This window comes from Notothenia rossii (assembly GCF_949606895.1).
Source record: "Notothenia rossii genome assembly, chromosome: 7".
Lineage (NCBI taxonomy): Eukaryota > Metazoa > Chordata > Actinopteri > Perciformes > Nototheniidae > Notothenia > Notothenia rossii.
In genome coordinates this window covers 76,050,111-76,059,104 of record NC_136905.1, presented here as the reverse complement: position 1 = coordinate 76,059,104, position 8,994 = coordinate 76,050,111, and the positions used below count along the sequence as shown (strand labels likewise).

The window sequence follows — 8,994 nt, the reverse complement described above, 5'->3', positions numbered from 1 at the left end:
CATTTGGATATGTTAAGAAGTCCTTGAATGGTGGTTATAATTGTCAGATAGACCAGTCTGACTCATTGTTTACGGCTCGCGACAAATGCCCGTGTGTACTGTAGCCTTCCATTCATCAAGCTACCATAAATGATTAGGCCTGTACTGAGTTATGGTGGGAACCAGTAACATTTCCTGCCTCATGTAGACCCGGGTTCCTGCTGATAACAAACAACCGCATAAAGCCCTTGTGTGTACGTGCACCACAGCCTGTGTTGTGTTGAATTGCAGGGAGAGTGGTGCATTTGAAGGACCCGTTGCATTCATATTGGTGGCGGAGTATTAATAGAATTATGAGACATGGAGGACCCTTATATAAACCAGGAAATACACATCAGAAGGAGGTTCCTCCCAGTGCCACTTATTCTATTTTCTATTCAATCTCAGTCCATGGCAACACGTGGGCGAACTTTGAGTGTTCACTCCACTTGTGGGTTCGGTGATATACTATTATTAAACACAGTATTTCATTATGTACTTCCTCTCTATGCTGATATTGTTTCCAACCAGTCCCACTCTTTTTAAATACATAATTTTAAGGCAAAACACAATTGACAAAAACTTTTTTCGACATCCTTTTGGCTTTTAAAGACTAGTTAAACGATACACATGTAGTATTCTAGTGTGTAATTTAAGTGCAAAAGTGACGGGAAATAAGAGGAACGAGACGTGTAACACATGATCTTGGCCATATTTGAACCAGAAGGGCTGTTATTCAAGGGTCGGTGGCTCAAACCCTGAAAAGGGCCCATTGCATAAACATCTTACAAACAAATGTTTTGACCTTCTTCATTGTTGTTTATTTTAGCCATACTATCTCTATTATGGCAATGTCAGATGGTCAATCCGTCAGTCCACAATTTTGGATGTGATATACATATCTATAGGGGAGATTGGCATATCATTTAGGCCTTCAGGGTCCCCAGATAATGAACCCTAATAACCTTGTTGATCCTCTGACTTTTTCTTTTCCATGAAATTGACCTTTTTGATTTACTATCCTAAAACAAAGCCTAAAGTTGTACCTTCTGCAAAACAAAAATCCATCGATGTAATCTTATTCATTTCATATCCTTATTAAACTTACTTTATACAGTAAAGTGTTTTATACATGAAGTTCATAGAAACACTATATTAGAACTGTTTCATCAAGTTGTTTTATCGTTTATTATATATTGATTTTTGGCTATCGTACATTTTTCTTTATTGCTGCACGTACTCAAAGTACTTTTATTTTGGTTGATGCAATAACTTGTTTTTTTCTCCACTGGGACCAACACAGTTTCATGTCCTTCCTCCTCTTCATCCAACCCTACAGCCCACATCTGTAAGTAAGAACACATTTGTTCTTGATACGTCAAGATAAATAGCCCTGTAATGCATTAATGAAGACAGATGGAGGTGTGGGTATGTGAGAGCTCCTCTCTTCTTCTGCTCCCCTCTGAAACTACTGTGTTTGGTTTTGGTCTCTAAGCACCGAGATCGTGTTTGACGTCGGCTTAGAACGAAACAAAAAAATATCTTTGCACTCAAGGTGCTTTGGAGAGGTTCAGCCCTGTTTGTTCACCTGTGTTGTGTTTTGCCTTGTGGGTACAACAATCACTGCAGTGTCTGCTGGGAACATTAGCTAAGATCTTTTATAAGCCAGACTAATTACCATGAAAGAACTCCACTGTAGGAGCTCATCACATGTTCAGCTGCACCTTGGTGTTACATGTTTAATGTTTTACCCTACCACCATTTTTATTCTAACACAATGTAGGTCAGTAAGGGCTTGCTTATTAATGCATTGGTGCCATTTCTGTTAGTATGTCTTTATTTAGTAATGTGCAACCTGTTGTGGTTAGGATTATTCTGTACTGTATCAAGTACCAAATAGGTATCTATGCAAGAGATATGAAAGACATTAGAATCATACATCTGCATGCACATACACAGGCTATCAGAGAATTGTCTACATACACTGTAGTAACTACTGTTAATAAATGTATGGCTGCATTGGTAACCACCAACCTTTTTTGGATAAATCACTATTTTGAAGGGCCTATTGTCTTATTGGTTGTTTTACTATTAGTGGTCCTTCTTTACACTATTTTGAATTGTTCGGTCACTCACAATTAAAATCTGACCATACCACCCCCGCAATGTGTACATTTCTCAGTAGCGTATAAAGACCTTGCATGCGTGTCAAAGAGCTGACTGATCAGGGACACACATTTATAACGTTTTCAATGGTTGAAATTGACCTTTTGAAACTTCAAGAGGCTAACATTTAGTGCATTTTCATTGGTGGGTAAATTATCCTTCCTTGTTTCCAGCCACTCATAAATCATGTTTTGGCAGCAGATGACAAGATAAAAGAAATAGAAAAAGAGGTAGCAATAAAAAGTGTGTGTGGCAGTACTGGCTAACAGCAGGACAGGCCTGATTAGCGAGACACAGAGGAGCGCTGGCTCTGCATTCCCAGCTGCCTCTGTCCCGAACACACTGTCAACAGCAAATCAACAAAACCCAAGACCCCACCCTCCCGAAAAGCACCCTCCAGAGAGGTGACACACATCCACCGTCCGCCTGACCAGGGTAGTAGTTAGCAGCATGCTAGCAGGGAAAACTTGTTCCTGCACTGCAACGGAGCAAGAGTCTGTGCATGTTGAAGATTGAAGTAAAAACACTAATTCTGCTGATCAATACTACGCTCGCTGACACAGGATTGGCATTTGCTAAACGCTTCCCATCCTCTTGAATAACATCTTTGATGCCTAACATCTTTTGTGAGTCTGTCATGGTGGCAGATGATCCTTGATGATCCTATTTCAGGCAATTTAAACTCTTAGTAGTTGAAAACTGTGCAAATTAACTTCTTGTTGTCAATGTTTAAGCTTCTTGTCAAATGTGTTCCTTCCGTCAGGTTTAAGTGAGACAGTGATGGAATATGGCAAAAGATCTGAGGCATTTTTGGCAGGAAAATACATGTGCAATACTGGGAATTTCACTATAGCTCATCCCTAAGTAGTTTTTTATTTTTTTATTTTACCTTTATTTAATCAGGATAGGTCTCATTGATATTAAAAATCTCTTTTTCAAGAGAGTCCTGGCCCAAAAATGGTAACAGCACAGTTTCAGACAGTTTTACAGTTACAAACAATTAAAAAACACACAATCACAACACAGTCATACACCAAGTTTAGCCAAAGCATTTACAGACACAGCGGCCTCCTTCAAAGTCAGTTAAAGTTTCTTTGAGTGTTTCTAATGAGACCAGCTCTCTGAGTTTCAGCTCAGTTTGAAGCAGGTTCCAAGCTTGAGGGGCAGCGTAACTGAACGCCCTTTTCCCAAGTTCAGTACGGACCTTTGGTACAGTTAAAAGGAAAACGTTCTCGGAGCGAAGCCGATAGGATCCAGTGCATTTTTTATTTATGTACATCCTTAGATAAGGGGGAAGAGCACCAAGAATAGCCTTATAAATAAGAATGAGCCAATGTTTCAGTCTACGCGTGGTCAGGGAAGACCATCCAACACGAGTGTATAGATTGCAGTGGTGCGTCAAGGATCTGAGGTTTGTGATGAATCTCAGTGCACCGTGGTAGACGGTGTCCAGCGAGTGAAGGCATTGAGAAGATGCATTCATATAAACCACATCTCCATAATCCAGCACAGACAGAAAGGTTGAAGACACTAGTCTCTTTTTGGCCTTATAGAAAAAACAAGACTTGTTTCTAAAGAAAAAACCTAATGTTATTCTCAATTTTTTCAAGAGTTCCACAATGTGTGGTTTAAAAGAATTGTCAATTATAATTCCAAGATACTTATACTGCAACACAGATTCAACCTCCGTCCCCTGCAAGGTGGTGATAGGAGGAAGGTTCAAGACCTTGGCTTTTGCTTTCGAGAACATCATTAGGTTTGTCTTGGCAGCATTTAAAACAAGTTTCAAATCACACATGTTGGATTGTACAATGTTAAAAGCATTCTGGAGCTGACAAAAAGCCTGCTTCGGAGTGGACGCAGAACAATAAATAACTGTATCGTCAGCATAAAAATGCAAATTTGCATTCAAAACATTGTTATTAAGACTGTTAATGTAATTGGATACCAGAAGAGATGTTGAAGTTAAGCCTTCTGCCCGCACACACTGTGATCTGCATGAAAGATAATTCTTGAGCCAACAGACAGCCTTACCTGAAAGACCGATACTAATAAGTCTTTGTAACAGTAAGGCATGATTCACTATGTCAAAAGCCTTTGACAAGTCAATAAAAAGTGCTGCGCAATGCTCTCTATTGTCTAAGAAGTAAATAAGATCATTTACTACTTTTAAGGCAGCTGTTGTAGTGCTGTGTTTTTTCCTAAAACCAGATTGAAACTCAGATAAAATATTATTTATTGATAAAAACTGTTTCAGTTGGAAATTGACCAGTGATTCCAGTACTTTATTTAAAACACATCATTTGGAGATGGGTCTGTAGTTGTTTAGGTGAGTGGGGTCACCCCCTTCTAACAGTGGGAGAACAAAAGCAGATTTCCAAATAAGGGGAATTTCGTTTGTCTCCAAGGACAGATTGAAAAAGATAAGCCAAGGGCAAAGCTATAAAATCAGCTGCTAACTTTAAAAAGTACGGCTCCAGGTTGTCAGGACCTGCTGATTTTCTTGGTTCCAAACTTTTCAGGGCTTTATGCACCTCTGAGACTGTTACTGGAATAAAGTTAAACGGTTCACCCTCCCAGATACCACCGTCAGAGCGATCAGTGGCTCCTTGAGCTATGTTCTGCGAGGTAAACAGAGAACCAGAAGCAATAAAATGTTCATTAAAACAACCAAGCATTTCTGCCTTATCAGAGATTTGAACAGAGTCCTCCTTCACAATGCAATCTGGAAGCTCTATAACATTTTTGTTTCCAGCTAATGATTTAATAGTTTTCCAGAATTTAAGGGGATTATTTAGGTTGTCTGAAGTTTCAGTTAGGAGATGATCCACTTTGGCATTTCTGATTTTAACGGTAAATGCATTTCGCAGCTGCCTGAAGAGCAGCCAATGTGACTCAAGACCTGTACTCCTGGCTTTTGACCATGCCACATTGCGCTCGTGTAGTAAATCAGAAAGATCTGATGTGAACCATGCATTGTCTCTGCCTTTTACTCTGTAGTTTCTTAAGGGGTTTCTTAAGCCTATCAACTATTTTAATAAAACCATCATAAAATAATGTCCAGGCAGTTTCAACATCTGCAATGAGATTGATTTTGTCCCAATCAAATAGAAACAGGTCGTGGAAAAAACCCTGCTCTACAAAATGTTTCATATCACGCTGTATGATGATACGGGGTTTTGTCTTAGGGACTTTTGTATTCCGTACCGTGGCAATGACAAAGTGGTCACTGATGTCTTTTGCAAATACAGAAGCAGGGGTGTATTTATGAGAAGCATTTGTAAGGATTAGATCAATTAAGGAGGATTTTTCAGGAGATTTCAGATTGGGTCTAGTGGGACTGCCAACAATCTGAAAGAGATTTAAGGAATTGCAGTATGTTTTAACATCATCAGATGCTGGTAGCAGCCAGTTCCAGTTAAGGTCACCCACAATGAAAATGTCAGTATAGTTAAGACTGGACAAAAGCTGCATTAAAGATGGTAAAGCTTCGCTGACAGCTGAAGGTGGTCTGTAGCAACCAACAACAGTAATATGGAGCGCTTTTGATACTTCCAAGTCAAGAGCCAAAAGTTCAAATTGTTTTGTCAGTGATTTAGAGAGAATAATTGTTACATGAAACTTCGATTTAACATAGACTGCAACACCTCCACCCTTTTTAGGTCGATCAGTCCTATACACATTATAGCCATCAATGCAAATATCCTTGCTTGAAATTGATTTGGTTAGCCAAGTTTCAGATATCACTATTATATCAGCATCTGTTGAATGTGCCCAAATACGAATCATATCCATTTTAGCAATCAAACTGCGCACATTCAAATGGATGAGACCAAGACCAGACCTTGATTTAAAATCTGCAGGGGTGTTAAAATTAACACAATATTCTGGTCCAGGGTTAGGTTGCACATTTCCTGAAATCAGCAATAAGAGTACAATTAGACACCTATAGACAGGCCAAGGTGGACTTTTTGACGGCTCTCTCTTAGTGTTTAAACCTAACACAAAATCATGAACATGGCTTGAAGAAATAATAAAGTTGTCTTGTAGAGCCATAAGGATAATCAGATGGGCCAAGTCCACAGATCTGCACTTGACAGATACGGGAGAGGGGGACAGGGGGCTCAACATCGTGCCCAGCGGACTGCAAGAGGAGCACGTTCCCCGGCCTGGTAAAACCGGGGTTGGGAGAAATGGACGGGATATTCCGGTCCCGTGGGGACTTCCCCCAGTGCTGCTCCAAATTAAAAGGGATAGGACAGCCAAAAGCAGTGACATAATTAAAATCCCACGAAACATAGAGAACCCGACCAAAACAGCAGACTCTTGAGCTCCACGCCACAGGACAAGTTAGTGCAGAACAAAATCAGGGTCAATCCCATATAAATCCGTTCCGGGATTTTTCAACCACCCGATCAGCTGGGGACGATGCGTGTCGTGACGTCACATGTAAATCGGAAGCCCGACCCGATGCATTGCTGGTTTAAAAGTAAAAAAACTGGATGAGTAGAGATCGTAACACAGTCAGATACAGATCAGTGCACAATTTAAAAAAGCCAGGAACTTCCCTTTAGGATGAGAAAAAGAATTGGACCCATCAAGATCAACGATGTGTTGTCCGGTTGCCGATTTGAACAGGCTCCAATAGTCCAAGTAGCCGGTATTTCCGCCGGTAAGTCACACTACTACATTTACGATTAGGATTTGAGATGTAGCAGTAGAAAAATTTAAAGTGTCCACCAAACAATTTAGATGTAATCACTCAATCATACAGACATACGAACACAGAACGAGACGTGCTGCCATCTTGGGAGTGATTCAACAAGAAGACTTTATGGTGCAGAGGTTGGCATGTTAATTCCTTAAGAAATGTTCATTCATATTTGTCCATCAAAGCTAGGCCTTCGGGCCAAAGACCAAAATAATACTATTTTCTAATTCCTAGAATTCTTTTTCTTTTCTTTTCATTTCCTTGCTGTAAGAAATTGGGTCTTAGATGAACTCTCTTTTATCTGTAAGTGTTAATAATATTAGGTTGGGAAATGTTGGGTATTTCCAAGAAACAAGAATTAGAAATAAAGAACTTTGTACTTTGATTGAGTTTGTTATAGAGATTTTTGAGTGATTCTTAAAGTAAAAGGTCACATTTGGATAACTAAGAATTTTACTTACCTATTATTGACAGTAAGAAAAGACATCAATACCACTCTTATTTATTTTTCGAAAAACGTGTGGCTGGACCACATTTCCAATCCATCACACACCCATGTTCTCTAAAAAACACTTGTCCATCCTGCTAATCTGACAACTTTATTGTCCATTACATTGACAACATATGGACATCTGTCTCTGGCATAACAACATTGCTGTTAAAAATAGTTTTAAAAGCAGGGACTGACAGATTTACAGTGTATGACATACATAACATTATCTATGTACAACCCACCAGACACCGTATGAGCAAACAGGTGTCGTCATTTGTATTATTTGTACATTTGTATTTCAGGCTTCTGATAATTAAATCAATGCCTTTCAGTTCTAATTGTAAATATGAAACAGTATTAAACCATTAATCTCTCTTTCATGTTCCCTAGCATTGAAAGCTCAAAATGCTCAGTAATTCCTGCTGTGGGTTTCTGTTGATCGGTTCCCATCCAGATATGCAGGATTTCCTCAGAAGAATTATTCAGTTTTTTTCGGAAATCTTTGGAGGATATTTGTCTTCATGCTAAACGTTTCTTTGAAACGCTGTTGGCATGAAGACTTAAGAAGTCAGGCCTGGGCTTAGATCATCTCCACCTACAGTACTCCCTTTGAAACTATGTGAGGTTAAGTTTGGATGGGTTTGTATTGGCAATCTGAGATGATATACTTGTGCATATTATGACACGGGAATATAATCAATTGTATCAGAAACCGATCAAAAAACTGGGTTTTGTTGCGTCCTTGTTTCCGGAAATACTTTTTTAATCCTTGAGTTAAGTTTTATTCATCGATTTTGTCAGTTGCCAGAAAATAGTTAATAAATACCTTTTTGTTGATTGTTTGTTTTAAACCCTGGTTGCCTCCTATTATCTTTTAACGCTCAACCTGCATTAACTAATAGTGGAACATTTGACAATTTACTATCTAATTACAATTGTTTAGAACACACTGAAAGTTTAGACTAGAGCATGCATTTTTAGAATCAGTGGTTACAACTATTAATTCAGACTATGCAGATTACATCTGCCGTTCCCAAGCTACAATCTTTACAAAAGACAAGATAGGATACAATAGACCTTTTAATGTTCCCTGTAGAGGAATTCAGGTGTTAGAGCAGCAACAGAATAGGAGAGAAGCAAAGGACAGAACTCAAACAGAACAGGTGTTTTTTTAATACAACAGAAGGACTTTCAGTAAAGTATACCTTTAACCATTAAGTAAGTTAGCAGCAGCAGATGCTGTATAGTAATACAAAGTAAACGGCCAAGTCAGATGACGTGACGATGCCAGCCAAAGTCAGGATCCTTGAAGGAGTGAAATTGAATCTGCGTCGGAGAGGAAAGGATGTTGTGCCAGTCAGCCACTCTCTTATTAGGACATGTGGGACCAGCTGTTTGTGTATGTTTGTTCCTTCGCCTCGATGAACGAATGATGGGAGCGCTTCCTTGTTTGTTTGGATGCAGATGGTGCAGAGCCAAACACAAGCTGATGAACACATTCATGCACGCAATTACCGGCACACATACAAATAACACCTGAACAACACCACATGTGGAAACACAACTTTGCGAGCAGATCTTCACGTAAACACAATTGTAGTGCGTT

General features: G+C 39.3%; 1 protein-coding gene across 2 annotated transcripts in view; it reads left to right on the top strand.

Annotated features, from left to right (window-relative positions):
- The first annotated feature begins 6,681 nt into the window (after nucleotides 1-6,681).
- Nucleotides 6,682-8,994, top strand: part of esr2b (estrogen receptor 2b) — an 87,924-nt gene continuing 85,611 nt past the window's right edge. For both annotated transcript variants that reach the window (XM_079692691.1, XM_079692689.1), the window contains exon 1: nucleotides 6,682-6,856. The gene's annotated coding sequence lies outside the window, so the exon portion shown is untranslated. The remainder of the gene's footprint in view (nucleotides 6,857-8,994) is intronic.